Source organism: Buteo buteo, chromosome 10 (genome assembly GCF_964188355.1).
Source record: "Buteo buteo chromosome 10, bButBut1.hap1.1, whole genome shotgun sequence".
Taxonomy (NCBI): Eukaryota; Metazoa; Chordata; class Aves; order Accipitriformes; family Accipitridae; genus Buteo; species Buteo buteo.
Window position 1 is genome coordinate 1,255,947 of NC_134180.1, and position 27,413 is coordinate 1,283,359.

The window sequence follows — 27,413 nt, forward strand, 5'->3', positions numbered from 1 at the left end:
AATGAAAATGGGTTCCCTGTCAATGTGTCTGTTGTATGCAACAAAATAAAGATGTGCTTGGAAACACTATAAATTTCAAACAAAACAATGTTAATTTCAAAACATACCTGTGACATTTAGTTCTTTGGTATGGAAAATTGATATTGGTAAAACCAGACAACTGGAGTGAATGCAGTGCCTTCCTTATTACACTAATTATTGAAGTAAATATTGCTATGATTAAATTGCAGTCAGTGAAGTAAAAATATATTATTCCAAATTATAACTTCGTTAATAATGCACCTTCTGTTTAGTAGATCAGTGATAGACCTCCTGAATTCTCGTTTGCTTTCCAGAAGGAATCGTAACTGGGATCCCTGGCAGCAAGTGCACCCTACAAGACGGTAGCCGAAACTGCTCCACTGCAGTAAGAAGGTAAGCAAGAATAACTCTACCCTTGTGAAACTTGCAGTATCGTTTCATTATTAATTTACCTTCCACTGATGGTTAAGTTTTACCTGCTACAGTGGGAAGATGCCACAGCAGATAATACTGTTGCGTTTGCCCAACTACATTAGCTATTCCGAGGTGCTTTTCTGATTTGACTCTTCGTGCTCCTGCCGGTCTGAGACAAAGGCTGGTGATTACTCGCTGCCCACGTGGAGCAACGTTCTGCTCGTTATGTAACAGTAATCCACCTCCTTAATTAGGGAAGAAGATCTATAGATTCCAAAGAAGACATGTCCCTCTTAGTCAGAAGGCGTGAGGTGTGTGTGGGAGCCTTTGTTCTTGTTGGGAGCCAAGGGAAGCAGCAGGCTTTAACTGCTGTAGCTGGATGATGAAGTTCAGTTTCCTTTTTTATCTAGCCTTTGCTGGAACGTATGTATGTGTTAACCAGTAGCACACGAACAGGAGGTACTGCAAATGATGGCTTTTTAATTCTGTATAATAGCATTTTTTTCTCTATGCTGGAATGTTACATTCTGCAAATGACCTGTCTTCTCCCTGCCCTCTAAGCAGAATGGTCAAGGGTAGAGGCAGGAGATTCGACACGTGATTTAAGGTGCGTGCCTCACTTGTCCTGTGCTGTTGTCTCTCATATTTGGCTTCACATTGATCGCACTGAAGCTGTTACTTTCTGGAAGTATGCGACAACCGTAATGATTTTTATCCATTCTGCTGAGGACAGCTCTTGCAAATCACCTTGTATTCCATTAAAATTATTAAATCATCAGTTCCAATCTTCCCTGTACAAACAATCAGCACTAAAACATTGTCTGGTAACGCTGACTAACAAATCCTGTAATTAGTAATCTCCAGTTAATGAAGCAGCTTGGTGATTAAAGCCTCATGACTTTTCTATAGAAGAAATAAGTTAAATATCAGTTGTGCTGTTTTAAATTGCACTAGAGCTTGTGTGATCTCAGAGCACAGAATAAATCAGTAGCATTGTTCTAAAAATTTTAGACCAGTTTGTCCATTTTGTTGATATTTTCTCTGTGTGCCCCAAATACAATATTTAAATTTGATTTAAAGTGGAATGATGCCTGTAGCTGTAGTTCACCCTCTAGCAAGCTTCACTGACTTGTGTAAAGAGTAGAGGCCACATTGGACAAGTGAACTTTAGTGTGCTTGAAGGAAATGACAGTGAGATTAAGCACAGTGTTTGGTCTGCACCGACTTCCTAGAAACAGCATTGCACGAGCGTATTTCCACTGCTTCCTTTTCCAAAATAGTTTCTGCAGTTTTTCACGCAACCTTGTCTTCACATATCTCTTTCTTCCGAGGTCTTGAATCCCGACTGCCATACAGACGGCAGTTCTGTGACACTGCACATGACGCGATGCGGTTGGGTCTAACCACATCCCATTTGTCCATCATCGCCCTGCTGGTCACCAGATGCTGACTTAAGTGCAGCTGCTTATATGAAATAGTTAGAAATCTTTTTAGCAGGCTTTAAAGAAATGATATCTATTGCTGCTTGGAACACTTAAATAGCTGAAAATTTCACAGTGGAATATGGATTGCAGTACATGAGTGTTGGTGTCCCCTTTCTCTGGTCACCTCCATCTTTGTCGTGTAATACTTGGCACGAGTGCTTTCCGTGGAGCCTCAAAAGTCCCGTTGTGCATCAGCAGTCCTTTTGTGAAATCCTATATTTCCTGTCCCATGTGTGAAATACCAGCAAGGTAAAGGAACTTAAGCTTGGTGAGATGACAAACCCATAGCTGAGAATAGAGTATCTTGCTCACATACTTCTGTTGTCCTAGAGATGGATTATCTTTAGATCAAGGGTGCTGTATTTCAAAGAAGAGAAGGAGTGTTGCTTGCTTCTATTAGTGTACCCATTGGAACTGAAGGGGCAGGAGACTGAGCACGTGTTTCAAACCTCCCCATTTTTGGGAGGCATTTGACATCCCCACTGGGGCCTTGGGGAGAAGTGGGTCAGGCTGATGCTGCTTTGGGGCAGGAAGAAAAGTTGGACAGATGACCAACGGTTGCTGTTCTGCTGCAGTCACTCGGAAGCGTTGAGATCTATGTGACTCCAGAGCCAGTGGTTCTGTGTTTCTGTGTGTGTCGCAGCGAGGCTTTTGGAGGTGGAAACGGTGGCTAAATACACACCTTTGTGCCTTTTGGGTGTCCAGTTCAGTGGGAAAAACTGCATCGAGTAACTGCCTGCAGTGAGCTGGTCTGAACTGCAGAGGTCTCTGTTAAGCCACCTAAGCCTCTGGAGTATTTTAAATTTGAAAGCTGTTGTTATGCTATGGCCTTTTAATATTAAATAATGTATATACATTTTAATAAAGAGGCTGTCGTGCTACCATTGCTTTAACTGCAGCTACAGCTAACAGTGCAGTCCAGCCAGCACAGTGGAGCAAGGCACTGCAGAGGACACGACTCCTTGCAGAACTCCCTGGAGCACTTGGAAGAGTCAGCTTAGGCTTTGCAAGGAGGAGAATGGCTTTTCTTGCTGCTCTTAGGATCTTAGCACTGATCCTAGCTCTGCAGAGCAGTCCTGATCCAGAGATGCCTACAAAAAGCAAGGTTTCTGCCACCTCGCCATCACAGAGGTGGGTGTCAGCAGATGGCAGCACCCTGCCCTGCACCGGCTGTTATTTCTGGCCGGGAGATTCCTTGGTCCCCTGGATTCAACACCACAGTCTAGACTTACTGACAGACAGGATTCTTCTCCTGTTAGGTAAGCAAGATGTAGACGCCCATTATGCAAATTCCCAGCCATAGTGTCCCTCTGTAACATTTTTCAAATTGTCTAAATAAGGTGCTGTTTCATACAAAAATTTGTAGCAAGGCTTTTGAGTAGCTTTCAGCTGCCTTGCCCTCTAGGCATGATTTTTTCCTTGAAGATAGCTAATCAGTGCAGCCTGAGTGCTTTTTGCCCTTAGCAGCTGTCCAGAAGTGGAACAGGAGGCAGAGGCAGGCTGCATAAAGGGCTAATGTTGTTCAAGTAAGAAACTTAACGGCCAGTAGCTCTTGTCCCTGTCACTGCAGGACTGTCCATACAGGCTTCTACATGGATTCTATTAAATATAACCTCATTACACAGACTTAACAGCCGTTTTTTTGGTTTCTGAGCACTGTAAGTGTACATCCCAGAGAAGAGAAGGGTTAGAGGGTACAGTGACCCAGTGCCTTTCCCCATCAGGCTGTCAGATCTGGGCAGAGGTGTTGCCCTGTTCAGTGGCTTGTGTGACTCATGCCTGTTGTGTCCTAGGCTGAAGGAGGTGGGAATTGATCATGACTGATTGTCCAAAGTGGCTGGAAATGTCTGTGGCATTTTTACTTTTTCTTTTTTTACAGAGAAATTAAATGAGCCTTTCAGGCCTGATGACTACTGACTTACTCTTGCAGCTGTAGACCAGAGAGGCTCTTGTCATGTACTTGTATGAGCACTACTTTCTGAGCACTTAGTATTTCTTCAAATCTTTTATAATGTGGTTCTGTAACTAATATCTGTCCTTCTGCCCCCAGTCTGAAGTTGCTTTAGACTCTTCAAGCCTCAGAGCACACAGTTTGACACAAATAGCTGGGGAGCGATGACTGGAGGCTTAATAAGATGCTCGTTGGGTCAGTATCTGGCAACCAACCAATAAGGCAGATTTTCAAATTGCTGTTAGTACTGCATGGTGATCACATCTCTTCTCAAGAAAACATTGGAAAGCTTCCTAATCTTGAATTCACTGCACAGGCACGTGATTTTCTGGGAATTAGCTTGAATGCACTGCAGAATAGTTCATAAATACCTACATGGCCTAATATTAGATAATGGAAAAACAAGTACAGCAGGGGTTTTGTCGGTTTTCTTCATGGTGGCCCTGCAGCCGGCCCTGGTGGCCTCTCTATTTATACCAGCAGCTGCCAGCTTTGATGATGTTTCTATTCCTTACCTAAGAGAGAAAAAAAGTCTCTATTTTTTAAATTGCAGTGTTACTCCTGTTTTACTGAGTATTTGTTTTGGGGCGTAGTTAATTCTTTAAAGAATTTTTTAAGCTATTTTCAGGGGAAACAATAACACACTATACCCTGTGGTGTCTGCAAAGCTGTAGTGTTCAAGCTGATGTTGACAGCCAGGAGTAAGACTTTGTCCTTTGCTGCCCTCGCAGTGCTGGGTGGGACTCTCCCATCATTTGGGCTGTGATCCCATCCCTTCCTGCATGGGAAGGCTGTCCTTCAGCCTCCTCCTGCGCTAAGCCCTAAAACGTGCTCTGCACATTACAGCTTATTGCAGTCCCCAATTACTGTCCATGACACGCGATACGATCTTTCATCTGCAGCTTCCCAATACATCTGTGCTCTCGGTAACTTGCATGAGTTAAAACGTCTGCCTGCTTCCAGCAGCATTATATAAACCATTTCCAGCTTGCCTTCTCATTTTGAAAGTGTATTTTAACATTTCTGCTTTAAGATCTGAGATAATGAAAGGGGGTGAGCGTTGCTGAGTCAGTTCTTGCTGGCTCTGGTTTTTGTCCTTCCTGCCCTCCCACACCATCCACCTGCGCACCGAGCTAACCTTCAGCAGCGACAGCCCCCATGGGCTTTCCTCCGAACAGCTAGCAGTAAACAGAACCTGGTTTCCTATGCTCCTGCTCCTTGGCCCAAGATAACAATCTAGGCTTTTTGGAAGAGCTGTGGCTGAGGAGATTGGACATCTGGGAAGGAAAAAAGGGGTCCCTGAAAGTTTGGGCAAGCTGCTGCTCTGTCCTGCCTTTGCCAAACTGGCAAACAGCCAGGATAGTTAAATCAGCCTTTCCTTTGAAACACTGAAACTCTGGGTAAACATGAATATATCCTTACGGTCGTTTCCAGCTGCAGACCTGAGGTTTCATTGTTTGACGGTATTGTATGCAACCCGGAGGTGCTTGATGCTGTCGTCTGCTGGCCCAGGAGCTGACCGAGTTAGTCACACGACTGAGCAAACCTGACATTTGTTTTGGCATGTGAGATGCTGATGGGCGTGCAAGACATTACCCACCGCTGTTTAATGAGTTGGTAGGGTGGCATCTATGGTGCAGGCAATGTAAATATCGGATTTGGGTTTGTTTTTTTAGAAAACCATTGTGCTCTAGCACTGCTCACAGTATCGCACGTAGTCAGTGAGCCTCAGAACTGGCCTGTGTTAAACCAGGTTTGTCTGGCTTGTAGTAAGTTCTTTGAAGTTTAAAGCTGCCTAAGCACTTTTCTATCGATGTGCAAAAATGCTTACTGTGATTTTTAAACTAAACCTTTTATTTTCTGGTGAGATAGGAAGACCTGGTTGTGGGCTAACTGGAAGAACAGTTCAGTCCTGTGTGAACTTGTAGACAAGACAGGGAAACAATCTGTTCTGCTGTGAAATTTGGTCTGTTTGAAATGCAAATCACTGAGAGTGTACAGGGGATTTAGGTGAATAATCCAACTGTCAATTGTTTCTATAATTGATTTCTAACTTTCTAGCGTGAAAGCCCTCAATCTCTTATCTGAATCTCGTTGAATTTGTGCTTTCAAGTTGCAGAACAGAGTTGCATAGGCATATTCTCATTAAACAGGTTTGCTTGTTCTTTATCTAGTTTTTCTAAGTATAGATATATGTAAAAGTGCCTGAACAGCACTATCTTTACATATTTCCAGCTGGTTTCCCATCCCAGCACAGGGTGCACATACAGCTGCTCTCTTGCTGCCGTCTGGACAGGCTTGCATTCCTCAGCCCTGAGGCCAGCATTCCTCTGCTCCTCTGCACCAGCTCATTTGTTTAGTATTTGTTTAAATTTTGAATCCCAGAACTGTCTCCAGATCACTTAAGCTACCAGACACCTTTATTAGTTGTACATACAACCCCCCACCCTCTGGCACTTTAAATCTTGTTCATACTTATTAAAATAAAATGGATATTGGCAACTTTCAGTTGCTTGTTCCTGTACTTAACTGGAATTAATCTGGAATCCCCAAATGCCATTTGATTGAGTAAAGGCAGTTGCAGTTTGCTTATTAGGCACTCAGGTATTTCAGTTAAAAATCTGAAAGGAAAGTTGCTTTTTTTTCCAGTCTTGATGGCAGCTTGGACTGGAGAAACCTCCTCTGTTTTGGGTTTCTCCTTCTCTGCTCAGTGTGTGCAGGAGCTCGTATGTGAGCTATTCTTTCCTTAGAATTCAGCTTTTCTGCCAGTCTAGCCCAGAGAGACTCACAGTGTTATTGTCACGCCCTCCCAGCTGTACAAGGCCACGTGGAAAATGTGCGTGCAAAAGTGTCTAGAAGGAACCAATTTAGTCAGTAATTAGTTTGGGTGCCATGCTTCGAAACCTGAAGTGCATCTCTGCTTTCTGCCTATTGCTTTTCTCAGCTTATTATTGGTAACTGTTTGATGGAAACGGATAATCCACATCCGTCAGGTCAGACCAACCTTTGGGGGAAAAACAAACCAGCCCCAAAACACAGACAATTCATCTTATTCCTCAATGCCTTTGATATAGTTCTGAACTCTGTTCAACTCCAACCCAGGCTGGAGGCACCAAGACAGCAGCATTGGAATTCTTCATCTTTTTAAAAAACTAGACGTAAGTAGGTTTTTGTTAATCAGGACTTTCTGTGTAACCATGAGGACATGGCCAGGACTGTGCCAGGAGCAGTAAATCATTGATCAGGAAGAAACAGGCAACCCCAGTACAAACAAATGAAGAACTTGAACTTTCTTTGGAAGCCTCCCATTTGAATATTACCGTAGCCTGATGATGAAATATAATCGATTCTCAGCATTTGGAAGCGTACCAGCAGGTCTCTGACCGTTAATAGCCAAAGGTTGGACAAAGCTGATTTAACCGTGTTACATCATCTGTCCTAGGAGCTGCTTAAACCTGAATCTCCTGGGACTTGTCTTCGCTTCTTCAGGTCTTGGCTTCAGTAGCTCTGAACTGAAGGGATGCTTTATTTCCTCAGCAGATCTCAAATCTGTTTTGGTGTTTCTGCACATAATCCCCAGCCTGGGGACAGCTTTGGTTCTATACAAAATACCTGCTAAGAATAACTTTGTAGAGCATCTGCAACGGAATACAAAAAAACCTCAGTAACATGAGGATAGGCAGTTTCGTCCAAGAAATTTCCTTATAAAGTATTGCTATGGCTGCAAAGCCCTGCCAACAGGAGTGGCCCATGCTGCCAGTAATTTCTCTCCTTTTCCTTTCCCTGTTGCAGTAAAGACTGTGCTTCTGCCAAAGTCACACCCACTGCACTGTGATCGATGCAAAGTGCGGAGGTTGCCGAAGATCCGCAATATACGGATTTTTGTGCCTGACTTTGAAACTGGAGATGAGGAGAGGGTAGTTCTGCAGAACAGTTGTGAAGGGTGCATACTGCCAATTTTAATCCTATTGCAGCCAGCCCCTGAAACAAAAGAAAATGAATCCTTAGTGTGCTGAACAACACTTGCTGCCCCTTCTCATTGGTTTCAGTGTGAGGGGGAAAAAAAACCACCAAACCATGAGTCACGTAAACTGCTTTTACAAGTCTTTGCAAACCAGTCCTGCTCTTCTTCATTTTTCTTTCACTCTGCAAGGAAAGTGGCTAAAAACAAATTAACTGCTAGTTTTTGTGGGACAGCAGCTAAACATCCAAGCTCTTCTGCAAGCTCTATAAGAAACCTTTTTCTTTTTTCTGACTATTGCACTTGAGCTAATCAGCACAAAATGTGTGCTAGGATGAAGGCTTTCATCCTAACATACTCTTAATGCTGGTGGGGTTAGCTGTGGGGACACAAGCTTTGGGAAGCTCAAATCTGTCAAGAATGAGCAAAGTTTGTCATGCTTTGGCACAAGGAATAACAGGAAGTATTTTGAGGCTGTCCCCAAGAAGCCTCGTTCCTTTTAAAACAAAGCAGATTAGCTCAGAAGGCAGAAATTCAGTTTTTGGGCTTGTGCCCTCCAGGGTTCGATTGTCTGCAGCTGAAGGAGCCGCCCTGTCCTTGGTTGAAGGGGAGATGGCTCTGATGCAGAGCTGGGGGCTTTTATGTCACGACTGTGTGTTAGAGCAGCCGTAGAGTGAAAGTTGTTCATCTTTTGTAGTAAAACCTTGTGTTCAGCAAAAATGGTTACTCAGTCTGCAAACACGTTATGCGGGCTTTTGAGATAAGCTGTAATTCAAACCTTTAGGTTGTCTTGGGCAGGTTTTTTTGTTAGTTAGCTCCCTACTAATGATGAATGTATCTTACAAAATATTTGGTGGGTTTTTTAAAGGTTTGGAATTCTCAGTGCTTTTTGCAGTGTCATGTGAGATCTTGCAACAGGTGATCCGTAGAGGAATAATAGTTAACTTCTGCATTGTGCAAAGGATTTCTTGTTAGCTGCTGGTCATTGTGCAAGCACATTTACAGCTTTATCAGCATTGACAAGAATCCTGTCTCCTCTGTGACAAATGCTGTTTTCTGTCTGTGTCTAAGTGCTTTGTTGAAATTTACAGTGGCCTTGCAGGAAAAGAAGGTCAGTTTTTCCAAGGTCATGCAGGAAAGCTGTGGCAGAGGTGGTGTAGGATCCTGGGCTGCAGTCTTCAGGTCTGTGGTTTTGCCTCGAGGCTCTCCTTGCTCATGGCTCACTGCGTAGCTCTGAAACAGAGGGAGAGAGTGACTTACTCAGAGGACCCACTTATTTTTTAACTATGGTGTGTGCCTCTGCAGAACTAGACATGACTAACTGTTCTCCAAGGCAGGCATTAAAGCAACCTTTGCTCAGAAAGTGTGCCGGGGAACACTGTAATCTTGGAAGAAGGCTGGACAAAATCAGGCTGCCCCAGTACCTTCCCAGGGTTGCCGCACTCAGAGTCAAGCCAACAGGCGAATTTGTGCTCTGTCTCCAGTGCTCGAATTTGAAAAAAACACTTCTAATTGCAACAGCCACTGCTCAAAGTTCAATTGCATTTGAAACAGGGCAGGACTTACAGTTCTCCACGTCTAATTTGAGCTCAGCGAGGTACTCAAAGCATTTGTTAGACACTCATCCAGCACCACTTAATGACACCTGATTTTTCAGAAGGTCCCTCTCATGTCCCTGGCTGACAGCTGAGTTGCCATGTTTCTCCCCACAGTCTGTAATTTGTCGGTGATGACCGTTCTTTGATGTCCCTTCTCTTCACCTTTTCTACACATGAACTTACAAACCAGCTTTCCTTCCCTCCTATGTGCTTGAAAAACTTTTCTAAGAATTTAATTTCTGCAGCATGTGCAAAAGTCTTCTGCATTTTTAATCAGACACAATCAACAGTGTGCAGATAGGCAAGGGAAAACTGGAGATCGTGGCAGTCTCTGTGTATGACTTTTGTAGTGTAATTGAGGTAATCCCAGTTTAATATGTCAAAAAAAGATCTGGGGCAACATCCCGATTCTCTCTCTCTGGTGGCCTTGTTCAGATTTCAGTCTCCTAAGAGGTACCTTGAGATGCTGTGATTGTTTGTAACCTGTTGTGGGTTTTTTTTTCCAGTTTTCTCCTTTCCTTGTACCTCTTGACACCTTCAGAGTTAAGTTTATATCAGACTAAAATTTGCCAGTGTGAACACACCTTCTGTCAATCTTCCGTGAACTGCAGCCTCATTGTGAATTTTTCTCTGTATAGAGGAGAAGAGACTATGGGACTCTAATGTTAAACATATTTGCCTAAAAAATTCAGAGTAAGGGTTTGCTTAGTTGAATGTTTAGGTTCAGCAGAATAGATTTGCTTTGTAGACCAATACCAAACAACTGTTTGGTATCTTCTGTCACCATCATGAGTCACCCCTAAAACATACTTTTGCAGCAAACTTATCAGCGCTGTAGGTCTTGTCTGAATGCATTCCCAGCTCCTGGCTGCCCTCCAGCCATTTCGCGCTGCATCGCTTTGCAGGGGGGAGCCTGTTTGTGTACCTGTCTCCTTTGCTGCTCTGGGGTCATCTTGATGCGATACCGTCCCTCCACTTACACAGAAAGTTCGTGCCTTGGGAGCTGGGGGCCTTTTATAGGGCCATGAATTTTTGGGTACCCTGAAGCGATGCATGCAGCCCTTTGAGGGGCACGGTCATAGACCTCTGGGAGACCAGTGAGATGGAGAGGGTGCACCCCGGGAGCACTGAGTACGTTATGCCCATTAAAAGCACCCGCTGCTCTTACTTCCTCAAAGCTGGCATGTCAATCCAAGGATATCCTGCTATTTGGCTGAATCGTGGAAAAAGGAGAGGGGAGAACTGATGCAAGGGTTCAGGTTCAGAGGTGTGTCCGAGACAACAATAAGGGCTATCTGCCCTCATCTCCCATGGTTAGCTCGATTGAGTGCAGGGGTGCGAAAGTGCAATCAACACCAAAAATCTGCTCTGTTATAGCTTGAAGTGATGTGAAATTTGAGATGGATATGACTGAAATGCTGCAATTGCAGTGGAGGAGTAGCTGCATGCATTCCATGGGGATAGGCACAGTGTATTTATTTTTGCTGGTGGGATCTCTTGTCTTCCCATTGTTCTCTGATCTGATGGTTCCTTTGGTCTTTCTTGGTATGGATGTTGCTATTCGTTCTACAGATGAGTTGACACCTCTTTGTTTTCACTAGCTTTGGGGAAATGACCTCTGCTTTCCCACAGTCAGGTGCTGGATTTCACAGCTGTCTTCTCCAGGACGGGTTTCTAGCCAGTTGCCATTTGAGCATCGCATCTGGGAAATGCATTACTGGGTAAGAATGGCTTGAAATAGGGTTCACAGGTCCAACAAGTTCAGTTTAAGGAGCACAGTTGGTTTTGGAGAGCTTGGACCTTGGGCAAAAAGGGTAGTGATGGTCCCTCAGGGACCCTGAAAGGCAGCAGGACAGGAGGTGAGCTGAGAGCTTGAGATGAGTTGCAGTAAACGGCCATAGCTGGAGAATGGGAACGGCTGCTCCGTTGTCTTTGTGCCAAAACAACGCTGGGAGTCTCCCCAGGAGAAATAAAATGGCTTAGGTCCAGTGTTTACTGTTGGATGGGGAAGAGCAGTGATGTGCTTACAGGCCGTTCACACGGCTGGGGCTGTGTGAATCATGTTGCACAGTTACCCAGCTCCGTAGGTCATCTGTCTGCCTCGCTTGGCTCTCCTGGATGTCTCCTCCCTTGCCATTCCCACGATGGGAGGGGAGGGGGAGAAGATGTGGTGAACTCGGTGAGTTTCCTGTGGTTGGGTGACTCAATTAGTACTCAGTTGTGTTACTAATGCTTCTCATGTGTCACTAGCTGATCAGGCCCGAGCACCCTAAAACCTGCTGGTAGGTAGTGCCTGGTTGGCACGTGGTGGCAGCCGTCCCTGCTACGGCTGTGCCACCTGGAGCCTCTGATAACTGTGCTTCAGAAACAAAATCCTGCTTGTCTTTAGGATGCCTGTGAATATACCGTAACAGTTTGTATGAAAACTGTTCCAGAATGCATTTCCCTTAGCTGTCAGTTTTTCTCAATCAAAGCTGAATTTATCTGTTTCAGCCTCAGCCCGATGCTTCTGGTTTTGATGGAGCCCAGTGGTAATAGTGGGCTGCCTTCCAGGTATGCAGTGTCCCCCCACTCTAGCCTAAACACCCTGTTTCTTTAGCACCTTTTGCCTGGAGGCTGTTCCCGCATCCTTTTCCAGAACTCATAAGTATGAAACTTGCACTTCAGAACACATGGCTGCGTTTCTGCAGTTTGATTTCTCTCTTGTAATATCAAACTGCTTTATTTTTCCTCCCTCTAGCAGATAGCAGAATTAATGCGGGTTGTAGGTGATGTGCAGCTAATGGTCTCTGTTAATCCTTGCACCTTTCTTCCTATTGCTATCAGGGCTTGCTCCAGTCTCAGATGTTCAGGGACTGTAATAATTTGGCTCTTTCACACCACTGCTCCTTCTTAATATTAGACTGAAATTAATAGAGGTATAGATGCCATTGTCCTGAGTATGCTTTGCCTTAATACTTCACCTGGCAATTAAAATGGTCAGCAGGAGTAGCAAAGCATAAGTCTGAGTTAGAACAACAATATTCCTTAATGTTTTCAGCTATTTCTGTGCCTACTGTAGAATTCTAGTGGTGAATATATTAGTTTATGCCTGCAGCGTGCCATCTCCTCTGGCTGAAATCCCAAGTGAAACTCCTATCACTGAGCATCTCCGGTTTACAGAGGCTTCACAGAAAAGCCTGCTGAATTTCTTTATAGTCGTTAGCTTACAAATGTATGTCACAAAGTTCTGTTTGCAGAAGGATTATCCACGTTCAGACTTTGGCATCTTGCTCCTGTTTTCTGCAGCAATTTCCTCTGTGTTCCCCAGTGTAACCTCGATGTCTCTGCTCTGCCTGTTGTCCTGCCAGTGACACCACTGCTGTTTTCTGTGCTGGCGGCTTTTTTACATTCTGCAGGGCTGGCAGGTCGGCATGGTGGGAAAGCCCTGGGCATCTGAAGACACACAAGTCTGTTCCCAGCAGCGGTTACTCTGGGAAGCGCAAGCATGAACGGATTAATGGCAAACAGAAATGCTATTTACGTAGTTCCAAGCAGAGCAAAAAAAAATACTCAGAACTGCAACCGTTGCTGAAGCTCGGTTCAGCGCCAGGGCCTGAGAAATAGCTTTTTACTGCAGTTGTGTATTGCTCTTACTGCCCTGACGTGGAGCCCTAAGCTCACAGTGTCCAGATCTGGGCTCCACAGAGGCACACAGCACAGGCCGAGTGCTCTAGTCCTGCTCAAGTTCTGTGAAGGGGCATGTGAGCGAGCAGCTTGATTCAACAAATTGATACTTGAGTTTGAAGGCAAAACGTTTTTCATATTCAGGCTGTTTATGAGGATGACTTCAGGTGGAAAGCTAATGAGTTAGTTGCATCTTAGGCAGCTTTTTCCTCTTCTGGAGCTGATAAAAGCATGTTCTTATGTATGAAGAACTCGCAAAGTAGCTTTTCAGAAACGATACTGATCCAGCTTATGTGCTTTCTTAGAATTGTCATGACATCTGCAGGTCATTTCACAAGAAACAGGAATATGGTGATTTAAAAAGCCTGTGTGAACTGCTCTGTGCGGTGTTTAGTCTGCAAGCTGCTCCATCTGCAAGTTGCATTTTGGGTTTGCAGGCTTTGTCCTGTGTCCTGCTGCATGCTTTAGGGTCGGCTGAAGTGAGACACAGTACGCCACTCTGCTGTCCGTGGGAATGAGGGGTGCGGGAACAGCTCTGCTGCGTTCCCTCAAACTGTCCAGCTCACACCGATCTTGTCCCTGTCAGTACAGCGAGGCTCGAGCGCTGTGCAAGCTGGCTGATCCTGAGGCAGGACCCACAGGGTGTATTGGATCAACCTGTCGTCGGGCTATTTACCTTCCCGGAGGAGAGGAGCAGTTGGGAAGTAGTTTAAGACGGCTTGTTGGGATAGGTGGGAGGTGGCAAGCAACGCCTCAGTTGTTTGTTTCTTGTAATGAGTTTCCCACATTGTTAGCAAGGCCATAAATTAGATGGGGAGCTCCCTTTTCCATGGTCCAGAAATACCTGGTATTTTTAAAGAGACTTATTTTGTTGCCAGAATATACAAAAGCATTTGTGTGTTGCTGTAAGTTCAGCAGGCCTGGGGCCCTTCATCTTTGCAAAAGAGGTTGCTGGGTTTAATGTACTATTAAGATAAATTTATAATTATTTTGCTGTTGAGAGCCCACTTCTAACATTTTTGTAAGATCTTAGCTCTGCATGCTTTTGCAAGTGTCTGATTTCAAGATTTGTTCTCTAACTGCAAATTTGTTGTGGGGTTTTTTTGCGTTCCTAAAGAGGTGACAGCTGGTGGTGGGACCCACAAACATCCAGCAAAACTCGAATTCTCAAGACTGAAAGCTGTTGTGCAAGAAAGGGTGTCCTATATAAGCAGGCACAGAAGTAATACCAAGCTTGAGGTGGAGGAAGGTAACCGAAAGGCTTCCATGTGTTCGACCTAATCTTAAACCAAGGATCTAGCTGCCAAACAAGCCAAAAGCAGCTGATACATTTATCATAAACATTTATTATTTGGAAAGGAAAATTAGGAGACCTGTGGGGTTACTCTTGGTGGTACAATGCTGTACAACCTGCTGTATGACTCAAGCGTGCTACATTCCTGGTTTTGCCTCTTTTAAAATGTAACGAAGACTTAACTCCAGTGCTTTTAATTAAGAGTTGTTTGCATTCATTGGTGAAAATAGCCAGAGGGTAGACACAAGCTATCTTCCACATAGGAAGTGAGTCCAACAGATTATATTTTGTCCTTACAAGACAAAGTTACAGCACAGTGAAGACTAACCACATGGCTGTCCTGATGGTGAGTTTATTCTGCTCAAGTTCATGGACATACTTAGCCTGTCTCACCCTTCCTAGGGTTGTAATAGACCTGGAGAGGTGACAAACATGTTCTCGGTGCAGATCTGCAATGCATTAACCTTTGATATTTTGCCTTTTTTTTTTTTTTTTTTTTTGCTGTACCTGCTGCTATTGAATCTGCCTTATGATGGATGCTGATTCCCAGGTAGTGCTGTTTTTCCCCAAATAAAAGCCATAGAGCCTTAGCCCAGTGATCTGACAGCAATAGCAGCACATACCGATGACCATGGGAGCTTCTGTTGTTTATCCAGGTGACTATGGGGCCATTTGTCAGGCAGTAGCCGTTCAGTGGCAGTGTTAGGCTATGCCCGGAGGAAATAACAAACCACACTTCTCTTGCTGATACAATGAGCCAAAGCCCAAGCCACATGCTTAGTCGCTTACCAATGCACCTTAGTTTCAATAGCCAGGCACTGCGCTTGTTCCTAATGTTCAGTTAAGACACCAAAACCGAAACCTTGGTTTCCACATGTCTAGGAAAGTGCACAGATCTGTGATGACTTACAGGTATCTCTTTTGCAAGAGCAGCGGTGGTGAGCAATGGAAGTTAGCTCCAGGTACTTTGGGGTACAGCAGAAGAGGCTGCCTCAAAGTATACCTGACTTGTGCTTTGATTTGTTTGTACACACCACGGCCTGCCTAAACATCTGTAAAACCACCCCTTTCCCAACTTGAGAGAGCTCTTCCTCATGCATACTGTTATGTGCAGTTGATGGGGCTGCTGTTTGTCAAGGTAAGATAATCCTGCTGCCTGCCCCGGTCCTGTCTGGCAGGGTGCAGGAAGCAGCACAAAAACAGTGAATCCGATTCAGTTTCTGATCAAACATTTCATGCTTCCTGAAACACAGCAACCTCTTCCAGAGGTACACTGTTACAAATCTGTAAAGCAAGATGTTTCCATCCTCTTCTGTATGTTTAAGACTTAAGTCATGTAAAGACTAGTTTATGTCTATTTTATCCATCATTCCCTTTCCAGGATACTTAAATCTTAATAACAATTAATCGTGTTATATCTAAAAGATAAGCTTTTAATACTTTTTACCAGGACACTGCTTGTGTTTCACTAGTTGTTACAGAGGTTCATGTGGAGGCTGCACAGAACCCAAGGTTGCTGCCTGTGTAAAGGACGTCTGGACACAGCACAGATGTTTCTGCCTGTTACCTGGATGTACCTGACATTCTCCTTTTGAACAGACTATATTCTGTTTTCTCTATATGGCAGCACTATGTGCCTGACACCTAGTGATGCTTACATCTGGCTGCTTGCTGTGTCCACCTCCACTGACCTAGAGCTGCAGAAGATTTAGAAAGTACAAGTTGATTTCAAGTCCTTTATGTTCTTAAATTAGTATCTGTAGGAGAAATATTTTGTTTAGATACTGATGGAGAGAGATTGTATGTCAAACTCATGAGACTTGCTGATGAGTTTTTGTTAATTGAAAAAGTGTTCCTTTAGAATTGATCTTTCCTCTTTTCTCCTGACCCGTTCCTGCTCAGGCAGGAGAACAGCCACAGATCTCGGTCTGCAGACAATCTGCTGTCTGCACTCCTTTGTCATGACACTTTGCTAGACACAGATCTGATCTCAGATGCAGTCAATGCAGCTGCAGCACCTGACGTGAGCAGTAGCAGCTCCGGTTCCTGTTGTTTCCAGAGAACGCAGGAGATGCTGTAGTAGAGCACATGGGGAGGGAAGGTGGTAGCTAGGAGTGCAGGTGGGTAAACGAAGATCTGCAATTCACTGCTTTTCTGTGGTGGTGTTGCCTCTAGGGTCCTTCAGCATTTCTCAGTTATATTGGCCTTTTCAGCACACTCAGACCTCTAGGACAGGTTAATATTCCAGATGAGTGTTGTCTGGCTGTTGGCACAGAGTGAGTGCTGTATAACCGGTTTCCTGTGTTGGAAGGAACAGATGAGATACAGTGGTGATAAGGGAAGAGCCTCAAATCATTTTAAGTCCTGGAGCTTTAGAAACCATAAAAACAGTAGCTGTGGCCCAGCTGGACTGCCTGGTTTCTTGCACATTTTCCTTCCTCTCCTGCTGGCTGCTATCCAGGATGAGCAGCTTTGCACAGTGGATCTTTAGGCTGATGCAGCCTGAGCACTATAGAGGCTGTATGTAATGAGGCTGACCATTTTTGTTGGAAACTCCTCCATTCCTTCATTTAAGATCATGGCTTCAAAACACACTACATGCAAATTAATCTGAGATTTAAAAAAACTCTTGTGAGTAGAAGAGCTCTTGATCCTTAATCCGTGGCATTTGTATATGTGGTGCTGTTCTAATTGTAGGATTCTGCAGAACCAGTTTGTGAGTGTTACGAAGAACAATTTGGCACAAGCAGAACAGGCTGATGCAGAAGGAGCAGCTTGTTGCACAGAGCCCGGTGCTGTGTGCCGACGGAGGAGGACTTTGTTCTGCCTCTGGTCAGGACAGTCTGCACTGCAGCTGGCTCTGCTCTATCGAAAATAGACAAGTTGTACACTTCGAACTAGGTCACTGTGTTTTTTCGTGGTTTTTGTTTTGGGTTTTTGTGTAGATAATAGGATAGTTCTCCAGATGTGCCTGAAAGGAGCATTAAGATGTGCCAGGGGCTGTGGTGAGAGGACGACAGTGCAGTCAGGGCCTGCCGAGGTTTATCAGCACTGAAGCTGATGGCTTTTTAATCATGCATAGTTTTATTTAGTGGGATTGTATACATGCACTGAAGTGTTTCCTTTTATCTAGTTTAATTCTGTTTTGGTAAACTGATTCCAAACCAGTGTGAGAGCACCTACAGTCGGTGCTGTTTTACTGAAGCTCATCGGATCCCTTTTCCAGAGCAAAGCTGCTGGTCTCTGGGGTCGAGCTTTCAGCTCGCCAGGGCTTGAGCTCTCTGCTATGACTGGTCCATGTGATTGCTTCACTTTTGCTGCTTTGGAAAATTACACATAGCAAAAATCCAGCCTATGTAAGATTGCTGCGCGAAAATAAGTTACATATCTCCTTTTTCATCTTTGTGGTATTTGTTGGGACAGAACTACGGTGAGCACCCCTGGGACGGGCACTGATTGTTCCGTGCTGAAGGTGCAGCTCGGTTGCAGCCCTTTTTATAAGGTGTGTGCTTCCGATCTTGCAGGAGTTGAGTCAATCTGGACCATCCAAAGATTGATGTTTATACAAAGTGTAAAGCCAGTGACATTTACCAGGCACTTACTGGCATAGTTGATTGGGAGTCAGTAGATGGGGATTTGTTTTTTTAGCTGTCTCTGTTCTGCAGGGTTGCTAATATTCCCAAATGGAGTGTGCGCTTATCAGCAGCATCTGTGGTGCACAGTCTGACTCATGTGCTCTTTGAGTGAGGATGACAAATGGAGAGTGGAGACAAACAACTCCCCAGGATCAGTGTGCACCGAGAGGGGGGGAAGGAGAGAACGGTCATCTCAGAAGGCATTTCTAATAATGTCCTAATTGCTGCCCTCATGTGGGGAAGTTTGGCCTTTTGCTTCTGAAGAAATCCAGTTTAGACTACTTTGGAAGCAGAGGAGGGAAAAGGAGCATCTCTGATAAACGGACTGGAGGACTCTGCAGATTCTCAGTTCCCTGGGCTCGAGGAGCGGCGTGCCCCCAGTGCACCTCTAGTGCTTTGGGTTTGATAGTTGAACCATCTCTGCGTGGTTGCAGCACCCGGCGGCGGTTTGTTGTTGAAGACATCCTGCACATGCTTGTCTGGCTCACAGCACTGAATTTTAATATACTCCATTACAGCAGTGGCCTGTCATCCTGGTGCAGCTGTCCAGCGAAGGTACCGTGTGTCCCCTGGCAGCAAACTAAACCCCTGGCAGCAGGACAGGTGGAAGCAGCCAATGTTGACTGTTAAAGGAGCTCAGTCACACTCTTTCCTTTGGCTAATAATAGTTAAGAAATGTTTACCACACCATACACTGGATTTTAACCTAATTTATTTATCAGGTGAAATTTCAGTGGTGCACTTGTCCCGTATAGGGCTTGCATAGTTAACAGTGAAATGCAGCTGAGCTCTGATAATCAAGTCAGACCTCAAAAGCTGTGTGTTTCCAGCTGTGGCCAGCTAAGGGTCGAGGGGCAGGGGAAAACAAAACAAAGCCCTTTCCCAGGGCCACCTTCTGAGCAAGCGCCTTGGTTGTCACGGCTTCCGTTTTCCTTGTGCCACCGAGGGGTGGGAACGCAGGTGGGATTCGCTTGTTGCTCTTGAGATTGTTTTTGAAGAGGATTGGGGTGCATGTAGAGGAGTTTCCACACAAACTGGTACTCTTATGTGAAGCCAGGGGTATCTGCGTGGGTGGGGACGTAGATGAGGCAGTGCTTCGAAATGCTTTTCTGGGAAAGCAAAGTCCTTTGTTGAAAGGGGATTGCCTACAGTCATCCTTTTTAGGAATAGATGGTGTGAAATTAAGCTGCCTGGTTTCGCTTTGATGTGCCTTTTAATTTTCACTAGAACATGCCCATTTTCTCTTAATTTCCCCTATGAAAAATGCTTTTTTTTATTATTCTTTAGAAGAGACCACTAACTGAAATTGAAATACAGTCTTCAACAAATTGTACAACTTTGATCACTAAACTTAAAAGCTAGGAAGGAGATGGGATTAGTGCTATGACTTCTGTAGATAAATATTTGTGAGCATTTGTGACTTGAAGAGAAATTAAAGGGGGAATAAACATCTGTCCTTTGATGAGCTCTCCAGCTCATTAACCTGTTGAATGCAGCGTCTGGCCGAAGGATTCAAGGCCAGGAGGGGTTCAAGGCGTATGAAACAATTACAAATTTCTTCCCCTTTCTGTGGACAGTGTTTTTTTCCTGTGGTATTTTAATTGTAAACACAGCAGGACGCTTTCGGAGCATGTTAAATTACTCAAGTTTTCCTCTAGTCTTAACCCATCCATAACTTCAGTCTACCTAATAGTCTGAGATGCCTTGAACTAATAACTCATTTTGGGTTCATGCATGAGGTGTTTGCTCAAACGCAACAGTGCTTTTGAATTAGATCGTCTGGTGTACCTGGAAAATGGGTCAGAAGATGGAGATAGCTGCTGAGCTGCAGCCCAAGTCCTGTGCAGAGTGGATGGGGGCTGAACATGAACCATTGGTGGCTTCCACACATCCCATGAGTTCACTGGACAGACGGCTTCTGTGCGAAGGATGAGTCACTCTCCCAGCAGCCTGGGTGCTGCGTATAAATTAATACAGCATGTAGCTTTTCCCATGTGAAGCTGCATCAGAGGTTTAATTTGAGTTCTACTTTCATGATAGCCCTTCACTTAATACTGCTCCCAAGCTTTTAAAGCCAAGCCTCACTGGAGAAGACTACCAGCAGCAAGTCTACGGGCTTACCCGAGCGCAGGCATGTGCAGGCGGGTATTGCAGGATGAACGTGGAAGCCAACTTGTGCTCTGAGTACTGGGTCCTGAATTCCTCCCTGAAGGAAGAGGGAGGAACCCCCCCATCTGCTGACAGCTGGAAGCCTGAGCACCGGTGAAGGCTGTCACACTGGAGCAGCATCGCACCCTGCAGCCCACTCGCTTCTCTGCCCATGCCCCAGGCTGCTCTTCCAGGAGTTTGGGGTAGTTCTGCAGAATTTCAGTAGAAAATTAGTTTATCTTGTTTTGGCACAGAAGTTGTAGCTTAATTGCCATGCTTTATCTTGCTTGAAGCAGAGGCCTGAGAAGTAGCACTTGTTTACAATAAACTTGCAAATAGCTTTGGACAGCTACTGTACTTCAGATTTGAACCCTTAGAAAGTAGTATTTGCTACAGAGATACTGCACAGTGGGTTAAAGCAATTAAAGCAGCCTCTCTCTCTGCACTCCTCCAGCACTTCTGAGATATCTTCAAGGAACTGTAATTTTTGCATTCTGTACATGCAGAACTGGCTGTGCCGTAATCTGATGATGCTTCTTTCCTGGTACTTAAAGACATTTGTTAAATTGGCAGGAAACCTGTTAGAAGGAGAGCGCGTTGCATGCTCTTTTATTGCCTTAATGCTGCAAACATACAGCCGCAGCAACTGCAAGAGGCAGTCGTGTCTTCGCAGGCCTTCCCCTGGGTGGTGGGGATGGCTCAGCAGGATGCTCTGCTGGCTTTTATGGACCGCAGTCATCAGCGGTGAGCCAAAGCCCCAGCGGGAAGCCGCGCGGCACGCTGAGCTCTCCCTTGCTTCTGCGGCTCCAGAGGCGAAGTGGAGCTTTTTGTAATTATCTCAGACGCTCTATCTGGAGCTCCAGGCTATATAGGAGCCAAGAGGCTCATATGGAGCTTTAGCCATTTATTGCTTTTAACTTTGGGATGATATTGCTTTCAAATACACTTCCTCCAGTTTCTATAGGTCTACTGACTTGGGTTTTTTCACTCCAGGAGAATATTAGCTAAAAGCTGGCTGGCTTTGCCACATATGTATTGCAGTTTTTCTACTCGTAATTCTGAACTGAATATTACCGCACCTGTCCATCACTCATGGATTTGAGCAGGCATCTTATCGTCTTGTTGCTGCTGTAAAATTGCCAACAATTTTAGGTTGGCAGCCAAATCTTAATGTGCTGTTGGTGGGAGTGAGGTGGTGGCATGCTGTTTTTCAGTGATGTTCTTCGAGGGCTGAGGTACTTGACGTTAGAAGTGTGCAACGTTGGTTCAAAGTAGCTTTTAAGATGTTGTTTACCTTAATGTGCTGTCTTGGAGGAGCAGTTAGGGCTGGTGTTGATGAAGTACGTGACTGGGGGGTAATAGGAGACTTACAGGATTCCTGCAAAGCCGGGAACCTGCTGTCCCATCCTAAGTGTCAGCAACTGGTTGGCAAGTTATCTAATATTAACAACAATAATTAAAAAATACTGTAAGACTTACAGTTATGGTATGCCTGTTCTTAGTGCTGTCAGGTCCTTTAAAATGTTAGTTAATGGAGTGCTGATCATCTACTTCTCAATCTCTCTTGTCTTAAACAGCCTCTGGAAAACGTACTGAACAGTCATTTGAAGAGGCTCCTAACATGGTAGCAAATGCTGTGAAGGGAAGGCTCTGTCTTATTCTTACCATCTGTCTCGCCGCACACCCCAGATGATGCAATGTGCTGTATGCCATATCAAAATAAACCCTTTATTTTTAACAAACTGCATTTAAGACACATTAGCAGCCAATCCCTAAATTTGGGACTGACCTTACTTAATTCCTCAAGGCACGCTACCACACTGCATCTTCAGCGCTGGAGCTGGCACTAATGAGCTGCAGACTCCTACTCTGACATTTCAGAAAATGAGACTCTGTTCCACCGTAGTGCTCAGAGCTGGGCTGGCTTACGCTGATTCACTGGGTAGAAGCAGTGTTTATCTTCAAAGGACGTGTGTGCTCACAAGGCTCGACTGTAGAGTAATCTGTAGGACAAATTGAGTTTAGAGCTGAGTCCGCCAGGTCTGGGCATGAGAGACCAAGGCTTTGGAGATTAAACTGGTGGAGGAGCTGGAGGTGCTGTGGCCAGCAGCTGGCACCTGGAATGCAGCTCAGCTGCTCTGTCCCCTGCAAGTTGTGGTCAGGTCACTATAGTATCAGCTGTTCTTTTTCATTAATAATTTGTTTTATTTTGTTTGCCTGCTGTGTGGGCGGCAGCATGAGATGTGTCACGATTCTCTGAGTGGTTTAATGAGTCTTCTCTGCTTTCTTCTCCCTCTGCCAGCACTCCCTGTTGTCCTGCAGTTATTGCCTTTGTTCTTCTGTGACCAGGCTGGTCATACTACAGCTGGGCTAGTTTGTATGTGCTTCTAACTGCAGAGGCATGTGTAATTAGTCCCTTTTTGAAAATTTTTAAGTGAATGCAGAGTGTTCCGAGTGCAAACTGAGGACTGTTTGCAAGCAGATCTGCTGCTATCAGACATGTCAAATTGTCAGGTCTGAGCCATGGCTGGTAAACACACCGGTTTTGGGCATGCAAGCTAGCAGTATTTGTGGATTTTACTGCTAGACCACTTCATGTTATTTTAAAGTTTTGTTGAATAGAGAGTGCTTGAGCCATAGATGTGCTCCCTTAAACCCTGATGGGTCTTCAGGGTAAGTAACTTCTCCTGTCTCCAGTCTGCTCCAAACTTGTCTTTCCCCCCCTTTTTTGGGCTCACTCAGAAGCAAGCCAGGAGCTGGTGTGTGGGACATTATAGCAAAAAAAACCCCAGCTTGCTGAAGAGTAGGAGAAAGTTAGCAACAGGCTGCTCTTGCCTGTGATCCTTGACCTGCTGCCCTGCAGTCACTGTGATTCAGTTCCTGTACTGGGGACCTTGAGGGCATTTTGGAGGTGAATGGACGATTGGAAAGCAGGCTGGGCTCAAGCCAGTGTTTAAAAACAGTCTTTTCTAGGTGAATGTTCATTTTTTCAGGAATTTGGTCACTTTTCCTCTTTCTATTCTGGTTACAAAAAAACACACCACACCATACCACTTTCCTTCCCATACAACTCGGAGGGATTTTCAGGGCTTGTTTTGTCCATCAGTCAAGAGTAAAATTCGGTGTTTACATCTTCTGGGGATGAATGAAGTCAGAGCAAATGCCATCAGTACTGATTCCTCTAGTTCCTATTTATGGAAGCATTTCCTTCTACTTTAATAAGTAAAAACAGGCCAATCTTTCCTTTGCATGAGTCTAGTCGTTGACCCAGATCAACAGCCTTGGTAAGGAGCTTGCCGAAAGTCCGTTGCTGTCTTCTGCGGTGGTGTTGAATTCACTTTCTAGTGACCCAGTCATTTCTCCTGGCATTTCCAGCTCCAGTCCGTGGGATTTATGTGCTGTCAGAGTGATAGCGTTCTCCCTGTGAGAATTGGATTTACCTCATTTCACACTTAATGTCGAGCCGCTCTGCGTGTAACATCTGCAGCATCCCAAAGCCCTTGGAGGAGGGGATGAATGAATGCACACGCTGGATTTATTTGTGTTACTAGTCTTCAGTGACTAATCCACCTAGTTTCTCATTGTCATATTCCGCAGTTGCTTTTACCTTTCCTTCTTCAGCGTTTCCTACTTAATAGGAAGTATTGGTGCTCTGGAACAGGCACGTTGCCTTTCCTCCATCAATTAGCCACTCATCAACTTGCAGGTCGTAGTTCAGTTACTAAATTAGGTCATAGCTCCTCCTTTTTCCCCACAACATTGGTAAAACATCCTCCTGCCTTTGCTGTCACTAAGAGCTTATACAAGCTCTGTCAAGATGATGTGTAAGACACTTTTCTGAGTAATACTGAAATTTCACCAAAAAGTTGCACCCTTGCAAACAGTTTTGCTCTCATCTCGTAAAAGCTCTGTCTCTGTAAGCACAACTTTTACAAAATGAGTAAGTGCAGGGTAAAATGAACTTTCTCCTTCTGTTTTTAACTTTATTCATGACTTTGAAAACCATTGGATGAACGTAAGGGGTTTGAGTGGCAAAGCGGGTTCTGCCTTTCTGGAGCAACTGCTAGGAGCTGAGGGTGCTCCGAGCATCGCACCGGTCACTGGGCGCTGCCTATTGCAGTGTGGCCCCAGCAGTCTCTGCTGTATCTTTGGCAGTTTCCAGAATAACAGATTCCCAGGAAAGAGTGAAGGAGTATCATGCAGCAGCTGGAGTGATCCTATTTAAAACCATTCCATTGCTTAGGAGGGTTAAAGTCCCATGAACCGTACTTCTCACTCAACCCCTCCAATGCTGCAATCAGATGAGGGGGGGATTTTTCTTCCCCTTTCACACCAAAACCTTAACACCGACCCTGCGTGCAGCGGGGAGGAGAGCTTGCATGCCACGGTCCAGGTTTTTCGGGGCTCGAGGAGGTGGTAGCGCGACTCACTTGCTTCAGATGCCGAACGGCGAAACCCGGCACCGCTCGCCAGCCAGCACCGGGGAGGGCTGCGGGGCGGCTGCGTGCCGGGGCTGGATCCCGGCCACCTGTGGGAGGAGGAGGAGGAGACGCACGATGCCAGGGACTATACTTGTTCTGCCTAGCTGTCTTTTTTTAGCAATCATAGCAACTGATATCAAAGCAGCTTTTGGCCACCCTGGCAAATCCAAAGAGGCATTTTTCACAAGATACTAAATCCTGCCTTTCTTCCCTTTATTTTTAGTGTAGGAGACTCCAGGCAGGTGCAGCACTGTCTAATTAATCTTAGTGTGAAAGAGAAACTTTAGGCAAATAGCAGCAGTCATTTGAGGTTCTCATATAGCATGAGGACTTTCCCTTTTTTAAATAAACCGTATTAACTTCAGCTAGCTGCTAGGAATAACCTCTGCCTGCCACTGATGAGGCAGTGTGGGCCTGCATGTCATGTTTCTTAATTCCCGCTTTTTGCTGCAAGTCCTTCAGGAATGTTGTGTGTGGTGCTCTCTGCAGTGGAATGAGAACTGAGAAATCTGCAGGGCTTTCTCTTGGCTTTTCTGAGATGAGCCTGGTATAAATCAAACTTCTCAGCAATAACATCAGGCTTTTAGTAGTATCTGTGGGGGGGTTGAGTTGGGTTCCCATTGTGCAAGGTGCTGATGGAGTTGGTTGACAGTTTATGCTTTGCAAGCCTTGCTGTCCTGGTTTGCCCTGTGGTAACCTGCTGCATGGATTTGAAAACCTGCTCAGAAAAGAGCAGAAGCAGGACTGAAGAGCCATAGTGCAATAAGCTTTAGGTCTGGGTCCTTTTGGATATAGCTAGGTTAGCACCAGACTTGAACAGGTTAAACAGTGGCAAGTAAGACCGAAGTCCAGTTTTTAACTACTTGGAATTTGAGGAATTGAGAATTAGCTTTCATAGCAAAACAGGGCTGCTAGAAATTGCACTTCTTATTTAGTTAAGACCTGTCTTTTTCATATGTCTAAATTAAATTCTACAGACAGTCAGGAGCCAGTTGCAAAACAAGCCCATAACGTGTAGTTAATGGTCCTGTATTAAAATGAAATTGCATGAAAGTCCGGTGTGTTGCAGCACAAACACGACTGCTGTAAATGTGCTTTGCCTGGCTTACTCCGATTGTTTGGGGTTTTTTTTACGATGCCTGAGCAAGAGTGGGTGAATTGCTGCATCGGGACCACCTCTTCCTAAGGATCTTTGAGAGAAATGAGATTGAAATGAGATTGTTTGCATCCCCGTTTCAAGGGGATGATGATCTTCAAGGGGACTCAATGATCTTAAAGGTCTCTTCCAACCTAAATGATTCAATGATTCAAGCTCTTGCAGGGACATCCTTCGTCCCTCTGGCTGGCAGCAGAATGGGGAGCAGCCCAGCAGCATGTGCCTCGTCCCGACCCTGCTGTGGGATGGCTCCAGCCTTTGCAGTGTTACCTCCACACCTTACAAAAAGCTGCCTGTGAGTTAGCGTCTGACTCAGCTTTGTCCTTTTGCTGGAGTGAAAAACGATGTCTTGGGTTTTTTTGTCTTCCTCCCCCTCCTCTCGCCGGGCCCGCCGTGCTGCGGAGGGGAGCGGTACATGGTGCTTGCTGCGTGGGCAGGGAGATGCTGTAGGAGGGTTCCCCGACCCCGGAACCGCTGCAGTGATGCAGCCGATTGACGTACTTTCTCCTGCATCAAAGTGACTGTTGCCTGGCTGCCTCACTGAGCCCAGCTTTTTTTTTTTGGTGTTTAATATTAAAGTACAAAGCTGTGCAAAAACCACATGCTTTTTTACTCTTTGAAGTGGTGCTGGCTAACTGCCTGAAAAACATTCTCCAGTGGTGGTGGAAAAAATCCCATTACGTTTTACAAATATTTTTGTTTTATTTCACCCCTTTCTTTCAGAAGCTTGACAATAGTCCTCTGGAGACTTGATCTCGTGTTGCTGGCAGAGCCTGACCCATCCCCGTAGCTGCCTGCCTTCAGTGCTGTAAACAGGACTTGCAATTAGATTTTGAAGAAATAAAACTTGTATTTAGGTGGCTGGTTTTGTGTTTTTCTTTCTACATTATACAGTATATTATCCTTATCTTGTTTGATGTCTAGCTTTTGACAAGCTAAGAGTTGAACATGTAGCCTGGAGTTTTAAGTTCGAGACTTAAGTCCAGAGGTTTTTAAGCAGCTTGAGTGTTTTACTGTTAACCTTAATATAGGGGGTTTAAGATGAAAAATATAATAAAATTAGTCAGGTTGTATTTTCAAAATTAAAGTATAGTTCCTAAGCAAGAAATATTGGAGTAAACATTGGAATGGGCGAGAAGGAGGGGAAATAGGATGAGCTGTAGAAGCTGACAGTGTGTGGCACTAAGGGTGTGCGTATGTAATCTGTAACTTTTAAATGCACAGGTAATGTGTTCCTCATAACTTCAGCTGCTGAATGAAGATGTTAATTAGCCAGGGATTAACAACTGTGCTTTATGCATTACAATACCAGGTATGCACACCTCGCGTGAGTCTCTTCTGTGATCTTCATCCAGGCTTGGTCACTAAAAGGCAATGTTTCAGTGATAAAAGTGGCCTTCTGTAGTTTGTCAGTAGTAGCACAGCTGGGCAGGTGGCACGTCTTTTTCTAGCAGAATAGAAATATTGTTTGTCCATTTTCTATCAAATGCAATTAGGGTGAAATTGCAGGAAAGCAAATTGGGATTTAAGGGCACACAGCTAGGCTGGACTTGGCTTCTGAGTCATTTTAAAGGTAAAAGGGTTTTTGCAAACATGAAGGTCAA

The 27,413-nt window shown here is 44.9% G+C and overlaps 2 long non-coding RNA genes across 2 annotated transcripts; one reads left to right on the top strand and one right to left on the bottom strand.

The window, feature by feature from the left end:
* Positions 1-18,198: 18,198 nt before the first annotated feature.
* On the bottom strand, positions 18,199-21,117 carry LOC142035600 (uncharacterized). Its single transcript, XR_012651921.1, has 3 exons — positions 20,146-21,117; positions 19,813-19,981; positions 18,199-19,133 (listed from the first exon to the last, which is right to left on the bottom strand). It is a non-coding gene; the product is annotated as an uncharacterized LOC142035600 (long non-coding RNA).
* On the top strand, positions 18,857-27,023 carry LOC142035601 (uncharacterized). Its single transcript, XR_012651922.1, has 3 exons — positions 18,857-18,984; positions 25,975-26,104; positions 26,533-27,023. It is a non-coding gene; the product is annotated as an uncharacterized LOC142035601 (long non-coding RNA).
* The last annotated feature ends 390 nt before the right edge of the window (positions 27,024-27,413 follow it).